The 22,686-nt window shown below is 42.7% G+C and overlaps 1 long non-coding RNA gene across 2 annotated transcripts in view; it reads right to left on the bottom strand.

Annotated features, from left to right (window-relative positions):
* Positions 1-22,686, bottom strand: part of LOC147580878 (uncharacterized) — a 151,932-nt gene that overhangs the window by 62,403 nt on the left and 66,843 nt on the right. The window contains exon 1 of one of the 2 annotated variants that reach the window (XR_015251143.1): positions 17,535-21,911. The exons of the other annotated variant lie outside the window; for it this stretch is intronic. This is a non-coding gene — a long non-coding RNA (uncharacterized LOC147580878). Of the gene's footprint in view, positions 1-17,534; positions 21,912-22,686 lie in introns of those variants that run through there. 2 annotated transcript variants of the gene reach the window in all.

Genomic DNA, 22,686 nt, shown 5'->3' on the forward strand with positions numbered 1-22,686 from the left:
TGAAACCTGATCTGACAAGGCCAGCTGGTTACACCCAACTCTAGCTTTCTCTCGATTCCTTCTTGACATCATCCTGATCTGTGATCTGTTATGAAGACAGTCACTGCCAAGAAAAATGCCTGAGAAGATGGTGACCCAGGAAAATATCTTGGTCCTGGGTAAAGTCCTTCTAATTATTCTATTTGGCAATGAGCGTAGTATAGACAGATGTGGGGATGGAAGTAACAGGCAGACAAGGAAATGCAGTGAATATGAGTTGGAGGAGTGGGGAACAGTCAAGAGAAACTTCCCTGGTGAACACTGTCTGTCTAAACCCAGATGCTCTCAGTTTTGGAAGATCCCTGGGGACAAATGTCCAAAAGATACCATCTTCTTTGATCAACATCTCTCAGAATCTATGCTTTATGAGTAGAGTTCAACGTCAACATTAGAACCTTCCTTTACTACCAGAGGACCCAAGGTCTTATTTTGTATTTAATTTGGAAATCAACAAATATATAATGAAATTATTCTGTAGTTTTATTTTTGCCAACCTCAGTAATTTTCAATAGTCTTCAACAAACTTCTTCCTTCACTAGCAGTTACTAATTTAATCACTCAATTGCTTTGCAATTTTTTGTGTCTTATACATTTTTTTTATATATGAAATTTATTGTCAAATTGGTTTCCATACAACACCCAGTGCTCATCCCAAAAGGTGCCCTCCTCAATACCCATCACCCACCCTCTCCTCCCTCCCACCCCCCATCAACCCTCAGTTTGCTCTCAGATCTCAACAGTCTCTTATGCTTTGGCTCTCTCCCACTCTAACCTCTTTTTTTTTTTTTCCTTCCCCTCCCCCATGGGTTCCTGTTAAGTTTCTCAGGATCCACATAAGAGTGAAACCATATGGTATCTGTCTTTCTCTGTATGGCTTATTTCACTTAGCATCACACTCTCCAGTTCCATCCACGTTGCTACAAAAGGCCATATTTCATTTTTTCTCATTGCCACGTAGTATTCCATAGTGTATATAAACCACAATTTCTTTATCCATTCATCAGTTGATGGACATTTAGGCTCTTTCCATAATTTGGCTATTGTTGAGAGTGCTGCTATGAACATTGGGGTACAAGTGCCCCTATGCATCAGTACTCCTGTGTCCCTTGGATAAATTCCTAGCAGTGCTATTGCTGGGTCATAGGGTAGGTCTATTTTTAATTTTCTGAGGAACCTCCACACTGCTTTCCAGAGCGGTTGCACCAATTTGCATTCCCACCAACAGTGCAAGAGGGTTCCCGTTTCTCCACATCTTCTCCAGCATCTATAGTCTCCTGATTTGTTCATTTTTGCCACTCTGACTGGTGTGAGGTGATACCTGAGTGTGGTTTTGATTTGTATTTCCCTGATAAGGAGCGACGCTGAACATCTTTTCATGTGCCTGTTGTCCATCCGGATGTCTTCTTTAGAGAAGTGTCTATTCATGTTTTCTGCCCATTTCTTTACTGGGTTATTTGTTTTTCGGGTGTGGAGTTTGGTGAGCTCCTTATAGATTTTGGATACTAGCCCTTTGTCCAATATGTCATTTGCAAATATCTTTTCCCATTCCATTGGTTGCCTTTTAGTTTTGTTGGTTGTTTCCTTTGCTGTGCAGAAGCTTTTTATCTTCATAAGGTCCCAGTAATTCACTTTTGCTTTTAATTCGCTTGCCTTTGGGGATGTGTCGAGTAAGAGATTGCTACGGCTGAGGTCAGAGAGGTCTTTTCCTGCTTTCTCCTCTAAGGTTTTGATGGTTTCCTGTCTCACATTCAGGTCCTTTATCCATTTTGAGTTTATTTTTGTGAATGGTGTGAGAAAGTGGTCTAGTTTCAACCTTCTGCATGTTGCTGTCCAGTTCTCCCAGCACCATTTGTTAAAGAGACTGTCTTTTTTCCATTGGATGTTCTTTCCTGCTTTGTCAAAGATGAGTTGGCCATACGTTTATGGGTCTAGTTCTGGGGTTTCTATTCTATTCCATTGGTCTATGTGTCTGTTTTTGTGCCAATACCATGCTGCCTTGATGATGACAGCTTTGTAGTAGAGGCTAAAGTCTGGGATTGTGATGCCTCCTGCTTTGGTCTTCTTCTTCAAAATTACTTTGGCTATTCGGGGCCTTTTGTGGTTCCATATGAATTTTAGGATTGCTTGTTCTAGTTTCAAGAAGAATGCTGGTGCAATTTTGATTGGGATTGCATTGAATGTGTAGATAGCTTTGGGTAGTATTGACATTTTGACAATATTTATTCTTCCAATCCATGAGCAGGGAATGTCTTTCCATTTCTTTAAATCTTCTTCAATTACCTTCATAAGCTTTCTATAGTTTTCAGCATACAGATCCTTTACATCTTTGGTTAGATTTATTCCTAGGTATTTTATGCTTCTTGGTGCAATTGTGAATGGGATCAGTTTCTTTATTTGTCTTTCTGTTGCTTCATTGTTAGTGTATAAGAATGCAACTGATTTCTGTACATTGATTTTGTATCCTGCAACTTTGCTGAATTCATGTATCAGTTCTAGCAGACTTTTGGTGGAGTCTATCGGATTTTCCATGTATAATATCATGTCATCTGCAAAAAGCGAAAGCTTGACTTCATCTTTGCCAATTTTGATGCCTTTGATTTCCCTTTGTTGTCTGATTGCTGATGCTAGAACTTCCAGCACTATGTTAAACAACAGCGGTGAGAGTGGGCATCCCTGTCGTGTTCCTGATCTCAGCGAAAAAGCTCTCAGTTTTTCCCCATAGAGGATGATGTTAGCTGTGGGCTTTTCATAAATGGCTTTTATGATCTTTAAGTATGTTCCTTCTATCCCGACTTTCTCAAGGGTTTTTATTAAGAAAGGGTGCTGGATTTTGTCAAAGGCCTTTTCTGCATCGATTGACAGGATCATATGGTTTTTCTCTTTTTTTTTGTTAATGTGATGTATCACGTTGATTGATTTGCGAATGTTGAACCAGCCCTGCATCCCAGGAATGAATCCCACTTGGTCATGGTGAATAATTCTTTTTATATGCCATTGAATTCGATTTGCTAGTATCTTATTGAGAATTTTTGCATCCATATTCATCAGGGATATTGGCCTGTAGTTCTCTTTTTTTACTGGGTCTCTGTCTGGTTTAGGAATCAAAGTAATACTGGCTTCATAGAATGAGTCTGGAAGTTTTCCTTCCCTTTCTATTTCTTGGAATAGCTTGAGAAGGATAGGTATTATCTCTGCTTTAAACGTCTGGTAGAACTCCCCTGGGAAGCCATCTGATCCTGGACTCTTATTTGTTGGGAGATTTTTGATAACCGATTCAATTTCTTCGCTGGTTATGGGTCTGTTCAAGCTTTCTATTTCCTCCTGATTGAGTTTTGGAAGAGTGTGGGTGTTCAGGAATTTGTCCATTTCTTCCAGGTTGTCCAATTTGTTGGCATATAATTTTTCATAGTATTCCCTGATAATTGTTTGTATCTCTGAGGGATTGGTTGTAATCATTCCATTTTCATTCATGATTTTATCTATTTGGGTCATCTCCCTTTTCTTTTTGAGAAGCCTGGCTAGAGGTTTGTCAATTTTGTTTATTTTTTCAAAAAACCAACTCTTGGTTTCGTTGATCTGCTCTACAGTTTTTTAGATTCTATATTGTTTATTTCTGCTCTGATCTTTATTATTTCTCTTCTTCTGCTGGGTTTAGGCTGCCTTTGCTGTTCTGCTTCTATTTCCTTTAGGTGTGCTGTTAGATTTTGTATTTAGGATTTTTCTTGTTTCTTGAGATAGGCCTGGATTGCAATGTATTTTCCTCTCAGGACTGCCTTCGCTGAGTCCCAAAGCGTTTGGATTGTTGTATTTTCATTTTCGTTTGTTTCCATATATTTTTTAATTTCTTCTCTAATTGCCTGGTTGACCCACTCATTCGTTAGTAGGGTGTTCTTTAACCTCCATGCTTTTGGAGGTTTTCCAGACTTTTTTCTGTGGTTGATTTCAAGCTTCATAGCATTGTGGTCTGAAAGTATGCATGGTATGATTTCAATTCTTGTAAACTTATGAAGTGCTGTTTTGTGACCCAGTATATGATCTATCTTGGAGAATGTTCCATGTGCACTCGAGAAGAAAGTATATTCTGTTGCTTTGGGATGCAGAGTTCTAAATATATCTGTCAAGTCCATCTGATCCAATGTCTCATTCAGGGCCCTTGTTTCTTTATTGACCATGTGTCTAGATGATCTATCCATTTCTGTAAGTGGGGTGTTAAAGTCCCCTGCAATTACCACATTCTTCTCAATAAGGTTGCTTATGTTTATGAGTAATTGTTTTATATATTTGGGCGCTCCGGTATTCGGCGCATAGACATTTATAATTGTTAGCTCTTCCTGATGGATAGACCCTGTCACTATTATATAATGTCCTTCTTCATCTCTTGTTACAGCCTTTAATTTAAAGTCTAGTTTGTTTGATATAAGTATGGCTACTCCAGCTTTCTTTTGGCTTCCATTAGCATGATAAATAGTTCTCCATCCCCTCACTCTCAATCTAAAGGTGTCCTCAGGTCTAAAATGAGTCTCTTGTAGACAGCAAATAGATGGGTCTTGTTTTTTTATCCATTCTGATACCCTATGTCTTTTGGTTGGCGCATTTAATCCATTTACATTCAGTGTTATTATAGACAGATATGGGTTTAGAGTCATTGTGATGTCTGTATGTTTTATGCTTGTAGTGATGTCTCTGGTACTTTGTCTCACAGGGTCCCCCTTAGGATCTCTTGGAGGGCTGGTTTAGTGGTGACAAATTCCTTCAGTTTTTGTTTGTTTGGGAAGACCTTTATCTCTCCTTCTATTCTAAATGACAGACTTGCTGGATAAAGGAGTCTCGGCTGCATATTTTTTTCTGTCTAGCACACTGAAAATCTCGTGCCAATTCTTTCTGGCCTGCCAAGTTTCAAAAGAGAGATCAGTCACGAGTCTTATAGGTCTCCCTTTATATGTGAGGGCACGTTTACCCCTTGCTGCTTTCAGAATTTTCTCTTTATCCTTGTATTTTGCCAGTTTCACTATGATATGTCGTGCAGAAGATCGATTCAAGTTACGTCTGAAGGGAGTTCTCTGTGCCTCTTGGATTTCAATGCCTTTTTCCTTCCCCACTTCAGGGAAGTTCTCAGCTATAATTTCTTCAAGTACCCCTTCAGCACCTTTCCCTCTCTCTTCCTCCTCTGGGATACCAATTATGCGTATATTATTTCTTTTTAGTGTATCACTTAGTTCTCTAATTTTCCCCTCATACTCCTGGATTTTTTTATCTCTCTTTTTCTCAGCTTCCTCTTTTTCCATAACTTTATCTTCTAGTTCACCTATTCTCTCCTCTGCCTCTTCAATCCGAGCCGTGGTGGTTTCCATTTTGTTATGCATTTCGTTTAAAGCGTTTTTCAGCTCCTCGTGACTGTTCCTTAGTCCCTTGATCTCTGTAGCAAGAGATTCTCTGCTGTCAGCTATACTGTTTTCAAGCCCAGCGATTAATTTTATGACTATTATTCTAAATTCACTTTCTGTTATATTATTTAAATCCTTTTTGATCAGCTCATTAGCTGTTGTTATTTCCTGGAGATTCTTCTGAGGGGAATTCTTCCACTTGGTCATTTTGGATAGTCCCTGGCGTGGTGAGGACCTGCAGGGCACTTCCCCTGTGCTGTGGTGTATAACTGGAGTTGGTGGGCGGAGCCGCAGTCAGACCTGATGTCTGCCCCCAGCCCACCGCTGGGGCCACAGTCAGACTGGTGTGTGCCTTCTCTTCCCCTCTCCTAGGGGCGGGATTCACTGTGGGGTGGGGTGGCCTGTCTGGGCTACTTGCACACTGCCAGGCTTGTGATGCTGGGGATCTGGTGTCTTAGCTGGGGTGGGTAGGCAAGGTGCACAGGGGCAGGAGGGGCAGGCTTAGCTTGCTTCTCCTTAGGTGATCCACTTCAGGAGGGGCCCTGTGGCAGCAGGAGGGAGTCAGATCCGCTGCCGGAGGTTTGGCTCCGCAGAAGCGCAGAGTTGGGTGTTTGCGCGGAGCGAGCAAGTTCCCTGGCAGGAACTGGTTCTCTTTGGGATTTTGGCTGGGGGATGGGCGGGGGAGATGGCGCTGGCGAGCGCCTTTGTTCCCCACCAAACTGAGCTCTGTCGTCTGGGGGCTCAGCAGCTCTCCTTCCCTTTGTCCTCCAGCCTTCCCGCTTTCTGAGCAGAGCTGTTAACTTATGACCTCCCAGACGCTAAGTCGCGCTTGCTGTCGGAACACAGTCCGTCAGGCCCCTCCGCTTTTTGCAAGCCAGACTCGGGGGCTCTGCTTGGCCGGCGAGCCGCCCCTCCGCCCCGGCTCCCTCCCGCCAGTCCGTGGAGCGCGCACCGCCTCGCCGCCCTTCCTACCCGCTTCCGTGGGCCTCTCGTCTGCGCTTGGCTCCGGCGACTCCGTTCTGCTAATCCTCTGGTGGTTTTCTGGGTTATTTAGGCAGGTGTAGGTGGAATCTAAGTGATCAGCAGGACGCGCGGTGAGCCCAGCGTCCTCCTACGCCGCCATCTTCCCTCTCTCCGTGTCTTATACATTTTTAAGCTATACCATCTTGGACAACGAGTTGTATTAATTTCTTATGTGCCATTTAGGGTACACCTTTTGTCACAAATTTTCCCTTTCAAATCACAAAGTGAGAGTAAAGGGGTATTCTCTTTTTCATTTTGAGGAAACTAATGAACAACCGACATTAGTAGGTCCATGTTTCCACATTTGTAAAAATTATAAACACCCCAGAGTCTGTTGTTATGAACAGCAATTGATAGGATTTGCAGTAGAGAGCCAACCATGTTGCTCTTTATTAGAATGGGCATGCCTTGAATTTTTTATAGGTCTATCGAAATCAGAAATGCATTTCTTTTTTCTAATCTAGAGCTTATCTAATAACGAACTCTGAGCTCCTGATACGTCTAACCATTTCAGATCATGACTGTATCCTGCCCAGTCATCCCCATCTGCCTACACAGGTGTGTCCCCACAGGGGTCTTGACCTAATAAGCCCACATGAACTTGTACACAGTCCTATTCTTGGAAGAGAGTTCCCAAAAGCAGAGGCCCAAAAAAGAGTATGTGTCTGAGAGCTGAGGCAAGAGAGCTTTTTACTATCTCATGCTGAGAACAGACTACATGCTCACACATCATTTTGGCTTTGGTTCTCATATCATTCTTCCCTAATATTCCCAAGCTTACTTAACTTATTAATGTAATATACATTGATATATCTACACTAAATACATTTACAGCATGCTAAACAATGTGTTGTAGTGTCACAAAATTTTAATTTAGTTAATAAATATTTAACATTACTTAGTGCCAGGCATTGTTCTATACACTTAAGAAATAATAATCTTCATAAAAATCATACAGGATCAAATACTATTGTCATTCTCACTTTAGAGATAGAGTGACCAAGGTATAGAGATGCCAGATAGCATGTCTATGTTCACACAATCATTACATGGCAGCGATGGCATTTAAACTCAGACATCAAGGCTTCAGAGTCTGTGCTCTAAACTACTATGGTGTGCTACTTTTGATAGAACCATAGTGATACATAGATAGCTGAAAGCTGTTGGATAGATGGATGGAGAGAGAAAGAGAAATTTACAGAGGGAGGGAGGGAGGATACAGAAGCGAAAGAGGGAAGGAAAGGAAAAAAAAGGTTATGTATTTTGGTCTCTCTGCCTCTCTGTTACCACACCACGCAAAAATAGTGCTAGAAATTTGCTATGCATCAGTAGCCAGAGCTCACTCTGCAGGAGTAGCCAGAACTCACTCTGCAGGCCCTGTGTAGGTGTAGTGCTCACAGAGGAGGGCAAAGTGAGTGTGGAATGCAGTGATGATTACTGCTGCAATACACAAAGTCAGGGACACATTTTAGAAAAAACATCTCACTGCATGAGTTAAGGATTCATTGAATACCTGGAAATACATGGAAAACCTTCAAGGCCAAGGATCAACCACATTAGGAAAGGCCACCCTGCTCCCTCCCACAGAGGCATTTACATTCCAGGGCTGGGACCTCACCTCTTTATTGGTCCCTTGTTTATAGGGCACATGTAAGAAAGTGGCCTTGTCAGTGAGAATATTCAGATTGGTGCCAAGAAGACAGGATTTGGGCACAGATATCTGTCTGGGAACATCTGCTGCCAGCATCTGGGGAAGTTTCAGCCCATGAGAAGTTATTAATTCCTCTAGATGGGAGAGGGAGACCTCTGATATGACAGGAAGTTAAATATTGGCCTCAGTTCAGCCCCACTGGCTGGCAAGAGGCTCCCTGGGCCAGCTAGCTCCCTGTCCAGGCAAACCAAGTGAGCACATGGGCGGCCTTCTTGCTGCGTGGTGGTGAGCCAGGGTGGAGACCTGTATGGCTGCTCCATGCAAAACACCACAGTCAGGAAATAAATGAAGGGTGGCTTCAAACATGAATGCCTAATTTAGGAAAAATACAAGATCTGGATTGCAAAATTGAAGATATTGATTCTCAGTCAAGTTGTAATTCCCATGAATTCTTGCAGCATATGCAAGAGTAGATAAAGGCAGCAATTTTAACAGGTCTCAAGAAACACCATATAGTGATGTGTGTGCATGAATATGCATATATATGTAGATACATATGTGCATATATGTGTTAATATTCAGATAAGCTCTAAATGCTAACAAAACTATCTGAGAAGAAAGATAAAAAAGGAAAAAGACTAATGAATGTGGTCAAGCTAGCAGAAAAATAATTTATATCATTTAGATATTTCTGACAAAAAGAAAATCTTTCTAGGCTTCTGGTGACTAAACTGCTTTAAGGAGGAGATGAAGCCTTTTGTACAATAATTAGAACTAAAAGACTCAAAACAGTAATATTGTTGACAGTTTACAAATTTTTTAATGTTTGTTTATTTATGTTTTAGACAGACAGAGAGAGAGCACAAGGAGGGGAGAGTCAGAGAGAGAGGAGGAGACACAGATTTCGAAGCAGGCTCCAGGTTCTGAGTTGTCGTCACAGAGCCTGACACAGGGCTCAAACTCACAAACCATGAGATCATGACCTGAGCTGAAGTCAAATGCTCAACCCACCAACTAAGCCACCCAGGCACCCGGTATTCTACAAATTTGTGAAAGGAGCATCAAACAGAAAGCAAAAAAATAAATAAATATAAATAAATAAATAAATAAATAAATAAATAAATAAATAAATTGGCCTTACACTAATTGGCCATATGACCCTAGATAAGCACTGGTGCAGAATAAACAGTCTTTTCTGATTCCCCAAGTGCGTGTCACTGGTCTCTTCCTGGCCTCCGAATATTTGCTATAACATTTTTGGTGCATTGGCCAAGAGATTGACAGCCGTGCTGGCCCCTTGAACCACTGTTGTCAGAGGCCAGCAGAGAAGCCACTCGTTGGGGGCCCTGCAACAGAAAGGAAGGCGCACTGCCAGTGATTTCACTGGACCCCAACCCTTGCCAGGCCAGCAATAATTGGTCACCACTGTGCTCAAACCAACTTTAGTGGGAATCAGAAAATTCTGCCAGGACAGGACATCAGATCAGGTAAATGTCTCCAGGGACCCAGAACCAAATTCAGGCCCACCCTAGAGGTGGAAGGGAAGCTTGATCACCTCCCCAGTGACATAGTTGCCACATAGGACAGAGAAGTCCTGTGTGGAAGTCTGCAATCTGTCTAAATGTGTATTGAGTGCCCGTACTCCATGATTTCAGCTACAGAGACTAAATGGGTCCTATCCTGCGATTCCATGATGACCTCATACAGCTCAAGGCAGAATCAGGTCCACAGAGGCCTGATCTGAGTCAGGGGTTTATACTGACCTTCCAATGCTAAGAGGTATCTAAGCCAGGTGAGGGGAGCACCCAGAGACAAAACCGCCTTTCTCTTCCCTCTTGTTTGTCCTGTGACACCATACATTGGGAGGGACCCATCTAGAATACCAGGATGAGGGAGAATTCCTCAAAACAAACTCTTAAAGCCAACTATCTCTGGTCACTCTACCTCAAAATGGGGACTTTAAAACTATTCCTAAGCAGCTGCCAAAACTCCCTATGTTTCAGGGAAATTCCCTGTCGTCTCTGGACTGACATGGACTGCCTAATTCCACCAGTGGAAAACGAAACAAAATGAAAGAAACCTGGGGTCTGCTCCTCTGTCCGAGCTGACAAGATTTAAAACTGGGAATTCTCTTTCTCTACCTTCTGCTAGCACCTCACCCCTTCTGCTTTCCTTCCCCTTCCCTCCCCTGCATAACTGGCTCCTCAATGCCTCAGGCACCATCAGCTCCTCCTCCCACCATAGATGTCAAGGAGCAAAGACTACCCACTTCAGATTTCCCCACCAGTGTTCCAGGTAAAAATTAACTATGGGGAAAAATGCCTTAAATGGATCCAAGTAAAACATATTCAATGTAGAGGTGCCTGGGTGGCTCAGTCGGTTGAGTGTCTGACTTTGGCTCAGGTCATGATCTCACTGTTCATGAGTTCAAGCCCCACATCGGGCTCTGTGCTGACAGCTCAGAGCCTGGAGCCTGCTTCAGATCCTGTGTCTCCCTCTCTCCCTCCCTCTCTCCCTCCCCTGCTCATGTTCTGTCTCCCTTGCTCTCTCTCTCAATAATAAATAAACATTAAAAAAAAAATTTTAACGTATTCTGTGTTTAAGCTAATTTAAGTTTGTTGGTTTGAGATAGACAATGTTTATCAACAGTAAGTTCAAAACAAAACAAAACAAAACAACACTTTTATTCTACCTAGATTTGCTGAAGGTCAAATAAACTCATGTTATCTCTGTTCCAATTTGTTAGCAAAAGGATGCCTTAAATAATTGTTAATTTTGTCTCATAGTTTTCATGGGTAATTGTTAAGATAGCTTTCAAAGTCTTTGTTAACCTAAAACATTAAAGTTTTACTTCCATGATAAATCGGGATTGAATTCATTGGATATCTAACAAGATAAGAGGCAAAAACACTAACTACTAGATGTAAGTTTGTGTTTTTGACTTGTGCAGAGAAACTAAGGATATTTCGATCTGTTGGAAAACGCGCTTTGTGCTTAATTGATTTCTAAGTTTGCCATTTAAGGAATTCTGATGTAACAGACAGTTCATAATCAGTTCCTTAGTTACTTAGTTTTCACTGGAGACTAAGGTTTCTAAGAGTTAAAATTCTGCTAAATGTAATTAAGACTGCTGGAAATAAGGAAACAACTCTGTATGTAAAAAAGTAGGTATGTAAAAAAGATATAAGAAATGGAAATACATCTTTATTGTAGGTAAAAGAAAGTAATTTTGGTGGTGCCTGGGTGGCTCAATCGGTTAAGCATCTGACTTTGGCTCAGGTCATGATCTCACAGCTCATGAGTTCAGGCCCCGCATTGGGCTATGTGCTGACAGCTCAGAGCCTGGAGCCTGTTTTGGGTTTTGTCTCTCTCTCTCTCTCTCTCTCTCTCTCTCTGTGCTCCTCCCCCCTCATGCTCGCTCTCTCTCTCTCTCTATCTCTCTCTCTGTGTCTCTCAAAAATAAAATAAAACATTTAAAAAATTAAAAAAAAAAAAGAAAGTAATTTTGTCCTAAATGAGACTGGTTATTTGGAAACAAATGACTTGGGATAGAATCTAAATGTGAAGGAAAGCTGTAGAAGCTGAAGGGAAATCTTTAAAAAGAAATTTTATATATAGTCAGGACAGACTAAGATTAAAATGAATAGATTTTAAAAGTACATTGATTTAAGATTAAAATTCCTCCTCCTTTGATTCAAAGGCTGGGAAAATGATGGCAATATCTTGGTGCTGGCTTCCAAATCCTCCACATTTGTGTTGTTCCTATTTAGCAGAGGAATGGATGCCTGTGCCATATGAGGGATGGATACCATATGAAGGACTTTTACCAAGATATATGGGAGCCTTTTTACCATTGTATGCTGAAAATGAATATCCACATGGCAGGAATATATTTATGTGAACATTGATGAAAAAGGCAGGGGAATAGACTTTGACTTTGGCTCTTTAATCACCCCCGCAACGGCCGATGATCAATATGTAAATTACTGTTGGTCCAAAATAAAATTAGTGCATCCTATGACAACCTGGGAAGTCTTGTTTGGTTATAGCCCATACCCCCAAGGCCTTGTAGGTGGGAAACAGAGGGGTAGTAGAAATCGGGGAAGACCAGGTCAGTTCTCAGAGGTAGGGTCAAGTCTGAGTAAGAGTGACTACTCCCAGCACCTCGTGAGAGTCAAAGCGCTTTTCGTTGCCAGTAGCATAGACAGCCAAAATGTGAGGTGAGGAGATGGGGTTTCTTCTGGCCAGCTATAGAAAATTAAGATAAGGGACGCCTTTCTTCCTTTTTCTTATAGTTGAGTAATTCCCCAACCAAGGCCATTATTCCTTTGGAATGCATCATGACTCATTTTCTTTTACACAAAGACTTTGCCCCAATACAAATTGGAGGAAGAAACCTGGCCGCCAGAGAGAAATATCAATTATAATACTATCCTACAATTGGACTTGTTTTGCAAATGGGAAGGGAAATGGGGAGAAGTCCCCTAAGTTCACTGTTTGGGGGCCTTAAAAAAATTGAGATATACGTGAGCAATGTAAGGGGAATCCTGATTTAATGGCAACTCTTTCTGAAGTCCAGCAATCAGGAGAGAAAACAATTAAGGGCCCCTTACCCCCATCCAAAGCAGATCTAGAGAAGGAGGAAGGGAAGTCTTGCATCTCAAACTCCTCCTTGAGTCCTCAATCTATATAAAAAGTGAAATGCTGCTGCCTGCTGCCCACCTTATCCAGGCCCTCACCATAATGTAACAGGCATGTTTCCCTTATGAGAAGCTAGAATACCAGGAGGAGAAACCTTTTACATTACAAGCCTTAAGACACATAAAAGGAGACCTAGGTAAATTTTCTGAACAGATAAGTATATAGAGACTTTTCAGAATATTATGTATGTTTTTGAGTTGACCTGGAAAGATATAATGCTTTTGTTAAGTCAGACTCTTCATAAGGCAGAAATTATGGGGTTCAGGCAGCAGCTAAGAGATATGGGGATGAGTAAGTCATTAATTATCAAGGAACTGGAAGTCTATAGGGCACTTCCAGCTCCCTACTGGAGCTCAGGCAGTTTCACCCCAAGATCGAAACTGGGACTCTGTCCACTGCATTGGGGAATGGTATCGCTACCACTTCCAAGCTTGTATTTTAGAAAAATTAAAGAAATATAAGATTAAGCCCTTAAATTATGCTAAATTAGCCACTATTTTACAAACACAGAATGAGAGCCCAATGGCCTTCCTGGAGAAGTTGAGGGAGGCTCTCATTAAATATGTGGCTATCTCCCCTGACACCCCTAAGGCTGAGATTATTTTTAAAAAATTTTTTAATGTTTATTTATTTTTGAGAGAGACAGAGACAGAGTGTGAGTGGGGCAGCGGCAGAGAGAAAAGGAGACAGAATCTGAAGCAGGCTCCAGGCTCTGAGCAAGCTGTCAGCACAGAGCCCGAAGCGGGGCTTGAACTCACCGCAAGATCATGACCTGATCAAAGTTGGACACTTAACCAACTGAGCCACCCAGGCGCCCTGAGACTATTTTAAAGGGTAAATTTGGGGGCGCCTGGGTGGCTCAGTCGGTTGGGTGACCAACTTCGGCTCAAGTCATGATCTCGCGGTCCGTGAGTTCGAGCCCCGCATCGGGCTCTATGCTGACAGCTCAGAGCTTGGAGCCTGTTTCAGATTCTGTGTCTTCCTCTCTCTCTCTGACCTTCCCCCATTCATGCTCTGTCTCTCTCTGTCTCTAAAATGAATAAACGCTAAAAAAAAATTTTTTTTTAAATAAAGGGTAAATTTGTCACTCAATCAGACCTAGATATTCAGAGGAAATGCAAAAATTGGCTGTTGGCCCGGAAGGGACCCTGGAGGAGCTCTTACAAGCTGCCAATTAGGAATATTACAACTGAGATGAAGAGAAAAGAACAAGAACGGAAGTTTAAAAAAAAAATCTGAGGCCTTAGTCGCAGCCTTACATACTACGTCAGACCAGACTTCCCAAGGTCCTGGTACCAAATGCCACTTATGTGGCCATTCAGGGAACTGGAAACAAGACTGCCCTCAGAAGAGACAACAGAAGTCAAAGTCCCAAAAGCCATGCCCCTTATGTAATGACAATTGCTGGAAGTCTGAATCCCCCCAGGGACCTCTATCTGCAAGGGCTCAGATAACCAGTGTTCCTGAAAGGGACCGATGGGGCCTGGGGCTCTTCGTGTGGCTCCCTGGAACCAACTGTCTATTGGAAACCCAGAGCCTCGGGAACTCTGGATATAAAAGAAAAACCAGTTGATTTCCTTCTTGATCCTGGAGCCACCTTTTCTGTCCTCCTTTCCACTCCCAGCCAACTATCCAAACCCAGCATAATAATCAGAGGTGTCCCCAGAAAGCTTATGACTAAATTTGTCTCTCAGCCCCTGGGATGTATATGGGGAAACCGAACTTTTTCTCATTCTTTCCTGATAACGCCAGAGAGCCTTAATCCCTTGCTAGGAAGGGACATTTTAACTGAATTAGAGTCTAGAGTGTTACTAGCTCCAGGAAAGATCAACATTTGCATGGGTGTTTAAAAATTACTAGATATTGTAGACTGTGGATACCGGGGTTCAGGAAAATAGTTCACCTGCTATATCAATTATAAAAGGAGACTCAATCCCACCTACTCTCCTGAGGAAATGAACTGGGGTCTGACTCATGGACACTGTCTCCAGCCCTTGAAATGGTTACAAACAGAGCAGGGGCAATTACTATTACCTAGCTCACAGAGCGAGAAGATCATTAAAGCACTGCATCAGGCCTTTCATTTAGGGAGGGATGCAACTTATCGAATGGCCCAAAGGAAGTTTACTGGGAAAAATTCATCAAGGACATTTCAACAAGTAGTAACCTGTGAAGTTTGTCTTAGAAACAATCCTCTCAACCACAAACTTACTCTCCCAGGCAATCAAGAAACTGAAGGCTATCCAGAGGAAGACTGACAAGTAAATTTCACTCAAATGCCAAGGTCAAAGGGATTCCAGTATCTGTTGGTATGTGTTGATACTTTTACTAATTGGGTAGAGGCCTTCCCCTGCAAAATGGAAAAGGCACAAGAAGTAATAAAACTTCCGCTTTACAAAATAATACTTGGATTCAGCTTACCTAAAAATTTACAAAGTAATAATGGTAAACAGCTGCCTTGGCTCTTTCTATGGTAGGACTCCTGGCTCTTGTAAAAGTTTTGCACCTTGAAATAAAACAAACTGTCTGCTTATATTCAGCAAAACTATAAATAACACCTCACAAGCATTCGATGCTTAAAAAAAATAAAGTTACGGCAAAACTCTTGGAGATAGAGCCACCATTGATTACTTACTGCTACTCTGTCACTTGAGTTATTAGAGATTTCCTGACATATGTTGTTTCAATATAACCGATAATTCTCACAGTGTCTTAGACCACACTGTCCCTTATCAGCTTGAAAAAACCAGAATGGTCATCGTCACTGTTCCCTAAACAGCAGTCACAGGCCCTCTTTCAGGGGGAGAGATGAATAGGGAAAGGGTTAACATTAGGCAGGGAGAGATAAGGAAACTTCAGGAAGGCAGACTGCAGCTGCAAATGAGAAGGTAAAGAAGCAGATGGGGTTCTCCCCTTATAAAATCCTTTACGGGTACCCTCCCCCCATTTTTAAGGGCATAAAGGGGGGTCGGGAATCTAAATAAGATAGGCAATCTGACACTAAGGCAACAGATGTGAGCCCTTGGCTCTACCCTAACCACCTTACACCACTGGGTTAGGGAACAAATCAACAAATGGAGGCAAAAATTAACAGACTCATGGAACTCTTGGAACAACATATAAAATTGGACATCCTGGCTCCTCCCTTTAGCTGGTCCTCTCCTAATGTTTTTCATAGCCCCCCTGTTGGGTCCTTGTATTCTTAATATGCTAACCAGATTTGTTTCCTCTCACCTAGAAGCTATAAAACTCCAGATGTTGCACCAGTTGGGCCATTCTAGCTGTCGCTCCTCTCCTTTGGATGGCTAAGAACCCTAGCTGTCACATTCCTCCTTTCGATGTCCCTGTCCAGCAGGAAAAAAACAGAATGGTCTCTGCCCCTCCTCCCATAGCAGCAAAGGGTTCCTTGGCCCCCACAAACTGATTTTCTCTAAGGCTGCTACAGGAGCTTGAGAATCAAGAGGGGGGAATGAGAAGGAAAGCTGACAAAAGCAGATTAAAAAAAAAAAAAAAAAGAGCCAGCCAGATGTCCGAGGCTGGATACTCCCCTTGCATACTTTTAGCTTCTATAATCTTGCTTGCCTCTTGATCAGCCAACTGTCTGTGTAGCACAACTGATAAGTACCCCCCACTTTTTCCCTTGAGCCCCTGCAATCCTGCCTACCTGTGCAGCCCATAGAAAGTTTCCAAGCACCCGGAAGCTGACCAGGCATAAAAATAAGCTACTGCCCAGGCTCAGCCTTTGGAGATGACTCTGCTGGGCCGGCACTGGTGCAGAATAAACAGTCTTTTCTGATTCCCTGAGTGCGTGTCATTGGTCTCTTCCTGGCCTCAGAGTATTTGCTGTAACACTAGGCCTGGGGACAACTCATGGTGACTGGGAGACTGGTCTGGGCCCTAAAGTCACTGAATAACCAATTTGCCAAATGGCCTTGCTTCTCATTAACTCCTAAGTTTTAGTTAGCCAGATCTTGTTTTATATCCATAAGGCCATTTTACAGTATATCACATTCAATTCGTTTGTGACCCAGCTCCCTTGCTACAGCTGCAGACCTCTGCAATAAAGGTGACTGCCCAAGAAGGGAGACTTGGGGAAAGAAGACAAGCAGTGAGGGGACAAGCAAGAGAGCTTCTGTGGCTGGGCTGGAAGTCTCGAGCCTCTCTTCTCCCTGCCCTGGATTTCCATGTCCCCCATCACTCCGTTCAGAGCCTTGCAGATGACATAATGTGAGAAAGGAGACACAAAGGCTACACAGGGAAAGCCCATTAGAAAATGCCAGATTTCCGGGGGATTCCCTCCACACAGGAAGTGCAAAAAATCAACTTAAACTTTGATCTCTATGGCCATCTGGTGGTCAAATGGCCACATCACAACCTCCAGGGCACCAACTCCTATTGTTGCAAAACAAAGCCGGATTCAAGTTTAAGATTGTAAGTTTCTTTTAAGAAACAAAACAAAGGAGCCTAGGAGGGTGGGAGGGAGAGAGAGAGAGAGAGAGAGAGAGAGAGAGGAACCAAGAAAAAGAATCATAACTATAGAGAACGAACTGGTGTTTAGGGAGGAGGAGGGCATGGGGGAAAATGGTGAAGGGGGATTAAGAGCACACTTTACTGTGATGAGCATGGAGTAATGTATAGAATTGTTGAATCACTATATTATACACTTTAAACTAACATAATACTGAATGTTAACTATGCTGGAGTTAAAATTTAAAAATAAAATACAAAAGGGGCACCTGGGTGGCTCAGTCTGTTGAGCATCCAACTTCAGCTCAGGTCATGATTTCGAGGTCTGTGAGTTCTAGCCCCACGTCGGGCTCTGTGCTGACAGCTCGGAGCCTGGAGCCTGCTTCAGATTCTGTGTCTCCTTCTCTCTGCTCCTCCCCCACTCGTGCTCTCTCTCTCTCTCTCAAAAACAAATAAACATTTAAAAATTTTTAATAAAATACAATGATAGGAAACAAAATAAATAAAGAAGAGAAAAGAAAAAAAATTGTTAAATTTCTTAACTCTTTCCAACTAGAATTTTGATGGTTAATCTAGAGTCCTGACGTGACAGTGTCCCTCATTTTGACATAAAAACCCAACCTTCTTTCACCTCATCCCTCACTTACTGAGAATGCTATAGACAAGGAGATCTTTCTGCCCCCAAAGTCCACCCACAGAAGGCCTGTGACTACCTCTCCCACCTTATCTTCCCTGTCCCACAGCACACTCCGCAGCCCAACCCTATGAGGTCACCACAACTCACTGGAAGCTGATGAAAATGAAGTCTTCCTGAGGGAACAAGGTGGCAAAAGCACAGTTTCAGGCGAAAGTCTGCCAGGAACAGACTGTAGAAACTTACTCTCTTAGAAATCACATACGCACAATCCATCAATAATGAATAGCAGAAAATGTGGTTTTCTATGGACACCAGAGGGAGACCACGAAACTCTCTCACTGACTAGTCAAAAGTCATGCTTCCAAATTAAGGGCAAACAGCCACAGAGGCTGCTTTTAGGCCAACAGGCTAGAGCGATGGAATGCAGAAAGGGCCTACAGCAACCACCTGGGAGAATACAAACAGGCCAATCAGGTGACCCACCTCTAAATATCCATAGGCCCTAAATGACCAATGGGCTACTTACAACTAGGCACAGTAACCAAAACAGGGAGAATTCCATATCGCCATACCTCCTCATCTTCCCCTTTAAAAAGAGCCCTACCCACTGCCTTACTGAGGACAGCTTTCCTCTGAGGTCCCACCAACCGCTCCCCTGCGGTATAGTCCACACCCACTTCCTCTAGGCAGACTGCCTCTCCTGCTGTCCTGCCCACTGTTCCCCTGTAGTGTATTCCACACCCACTGCCTCTTGGCAGAAGACCTCTCCTCTGTGTCCTGCCCATCACTCCCTGGTGATGTAGTCAATAAACTACCATCTCCTTTGTTCTACCTCAGGTGAATTATTTCACCTACCAGGCCACTGGCTTCCACCCAATCATTGCCCCACATTGGAGGGGGGCCCTCTCCAATGGAGAGCCACCCCGTTTAGACACCACCGAGACTTCCATGCTGCTGCTTACCACCCAAATCAGAACATTAAGGACACTGAAGACTTCTGTAACCAAACCGATGTAACTGGGACCCAGGGGTGCAAGAGCGCCTGGCTCCAGGGGTCCCAAACAGGGCTGCTGACAAAATCCAAAGGCAGAGAGAGGAGTAGTGGTGAAACAAGAAAGGAATTTATTTCGGTGAGGCCAACACAGGAAGACAGCGGGCTAGCATCTCAAAGACGGCCTCCAGAGTGGAGAAAATACACCCAAATTTGTATGAGGAAAAGGTGGGTGGGTATGTGCAGGTGGGCAGTGAAGGTCAGGTGGATCATGGTCTTGGGGGCAGTCGCGTGGGGACTTGCTGGCTCAGGGCAGCCCATATTGTGGTGGGGGGGTAGTTCTGGTTCCCATCACAGAATGCTTTGTCCTCAGGGTCTTGCCTGAATTAAGAGATATGCTGGAAAGAACTTAATCAGAAAGTTTGAGGTCAAAATGGAGGTGGTTGAAGTCCTCTTCCACTAACATGACTTTGCTCCCTTGTGAGTTACAGGTACAGACTACACCAGGTGAAGCTCTCACGCAAAGGAAGCTTTATTTGCAGCAAACCAGGAGGTCATGGGGAGTAATTTCCAAAGCTAGGACTTTGCCAGCAAGGGTGAGCATGTTCTTTTTAACTAGGGTTTAGGATGAATATTCAGAAAAAGGAGCTTTCCGTCAATGTAAAAGAAGGCAGAAAATTGCACAGGCAGGCAGACTTAGAAAATGTGTCCATACAGGCATCCTATGTTATGTTAATGAAGCTTGTGTTCCTCCCTCAGAGGAGACTTTGCACTATAATGAAGCAGAGATACCTGTCAGAGGAGGGAGGTGGGTCAAGTCAAAGGAGATGTGAGGACAGACCAGAAGTCTGGGTGAAGTGTTGCTGCAGGGGGCACCTAGGGAAGAAATCAAAGTGGCCTCTAGATGCTGGAAAAGGCAAGAAAGATTCTCCTCTAGAGCCTCCAAAAGGAACACAGACCTGTTGACACCTTGATTATTCCCATATGACCTATTTCATGCTTATATCCTCCAGGACTGCCAGATAATCAATTTGTTTTAAGTCACTAAATTTGTGATTGTTACAGCAGAAATAAGAATGATGGGGATTGGGGTAATGATAGGGTTCAGAGCCAACGGCCAAGAAAGAATTCTTGAAGATGTCTTTGGTACAAAAAGGTGACTTTATTAAAGCATGGAGACAGGACATGTGGGCAGAAAGAGCTGCACTGGGGTTGTGAAGAGTGACTAATTATATACTTTCAAGTTGGGAGGGGGTTAGGAACAGCATAAGTCTCTAAGGAATTTTGGAAACAAGCTTTCCAGAACCTTAAGGGGCTGTTATTAGAAAAACATCATTTATTACTGTTTAGTAAAACCTCAGTCATCAGCCCCTTCAGATGTATATCAGGGGCCATATGCTTGGAGTATAATTGCCAACATATACTTGGGGGTTAAAGATAAAGGAGGTTTGCAAAGGAATTTTTATGTGTTTAAGGAGACACAGGATCCTGGTGGGGGGTAGGGGGGCGGTCAGGATAATGTTAAGCCAAGATTCCCTTTTGCCCCTATTGAAATGTCATCATCAAGGCAGCTGTGCTCCTAGAGAAAGGTCACTCTGCCTGTTTCAACTTGTCAATGGGCTGTAGGCAGTAAGGGAATTTAATTTTTCATTTGCCTTTGTTCTTGGGCACCCAGGAGTGTCCTAGGAATATCACACATATCCCACCTGGAGGGAGGGGGTGCTGTTAGCCCGTACTTTGCACTCAGCTTGCCTTATGCTCCCCCATCAGGAAAGTGATCTTGTAATTGAGAAGCAATATAGCTCAGATATCAAGTTCTGGGGTCAAACAGATTTGAGTTACCATAGCTACATCACTTCCGACCCGTATGAACTTGGGTGTTCATGAACCTCTTTAGGCCTCTATTTTCTCACTTGTAAAATGGTACTACCTAACAAAGTCTGTGTCTGGAAAGGGAAAATGGGGAGGCAGTGAGGTCTGCTGTTGTTCATTACAAGCCTTATACAAATACATGACATTTTAAACCATGTCTATTTATAACTTTCTTTAAAAGGTTAAATGAGTCTACAGGCATCTGGGTGGGCACCTAAGTGGCCCACTCGGCTCAGGTCATGATCTTGTGGTCCATGGGTTCTAGCCCTGCATCAGGCTGTATGCTGACAGCTCAGAGCCTGGAGCCTGCTTCACATTCTGTGTCTCCCTCTCTCTCTTTCTCGCCCCACCCTACCTCACACTCTGTCTCTCTCTCTCTCTTTCTCTCTCTCAAAATAATAAATAAATAAACATAAAAAAAAATGTTTAAGGCTTTAAAAAGGTTAAATGAGTCTAAAATACTAAAATACTGAAGGAAATGAAAAGAAGGGAAAAATTCATTTCTACTTTCCAAGGTGAAAACTCTATTACTTTTCATTTTTAATCCTCTTCAAAAAATAAATAAATACCATACTGTAAAGATTAATAGTGTTGTATGCAGTTAATATTTAAATATACCAGAATATATATCCTATATGGGAATTTGTTTACCACAAATTTAACGAACTATATTAGGTTAAAATATTAACGTTTTCTGCTAATCATTGCAATTGTGTAACTTCAGAAGAGTTCAGAGATTCTCAGCAAGGGAAATAGAACCTGCCTTCTCCCTTTCTGCACAACATCGAAGAAGGTGAAATGTACAAGAAGATGAAATATACAAGACTCTCATGGTTCCTGAGTTTGAGCCCCACATTGGGCTCTGTGCTGACAGCTCAGAGCCTGGAGGCTGTTTCAGATTCTGTGTCTCCCTCTCTCTCTGCCCCTCTCCCACTCACCTCTGTCTCTCTCTCTCTCTCTCAAAAATAAACATTAAAAAAATTTTAATAAAAATAAAAAATAGGGACAATACCAATACCGAAAACAAGGTTGCATAAAAATGGGGTCATTCATCCATTGCTGGTGAAAGTAATGTGGGAAATCCGCTCTGGAGGACAATTTGACAGTTAGTTTAAAACTGTGCAACCCAGGGGCGCCTGGGTGGCGCAGTCGGTTAAGCGTCCGACTTCAGCCAGGTCACGATCTCGCGGTCCGTGAGTTCGAGCCCCGCGTCGGGCTCTGGGCTGATGGCTCAGAGCCTGGAGCCTGTTTCCGATTCTGTGTCTCCCTCTCTCTCTGCCCCTCGCCCGTTCATGCTCTGTCTCTCTGTCCCAAAAATAAGTAAACGTTGAAAAAAAAAATAAAATAAAACTGTGCAACCCAGCAGTTACACTCCTGAGCATGTATCCCAGAGAAGTAAAGATCTGTGTTCACACAAAAACCTGTACATGAATGTTTATAGCAGCTTTATTCACAGTAGTCAAAAACTGGAAACAAACTGTGGTACATGCATAGCAAGTAATACTACCCAGCAATAAAAACAAACGAACTAAAGATGCACACAACAACCTGGATGAATCTATGGGGAATTATGCTTGGGGAAAAAAATTCAATCCCAAAAGGTTATATAGGGTATGATTCTATTTATATAACATTTTTGGAATGACAAAATTATAGAAATAAAAACGGATTGACGGGTCCAGGAGTGGAAGGGGAAGCAGGTGTGGCTGTTAAAAGGCAAGATGAGGGACAGTGTGATGATGGAAATAGACTGTATCTGCATTAATCAATGTCACTATTCAGACTGTGACAATTTACTATAATTTACAAGAAGTTACCTTTAGGGGAAATTGGATAAAGGATACATGAGATCTCTTATTTCTTGTAAGTACATCTTATACAATTATAACAAAATGGAGTTTAATTTTAAAGAACGCATTAA

The sequence above is a fragment of the Puma concolor genome, chromosome B2 (assembly GCF_028749965.1).
Source record: "Puma concolor isolate L17-30 chromosome B2, mPumCon1.1.hap2, whole genome shotgun sequence".
Lineage (NCBI taxonomy): Eukaryota > Metazoa > Chordata > Mammalia > Carnivora > Felidae > Puma > Puma concolor.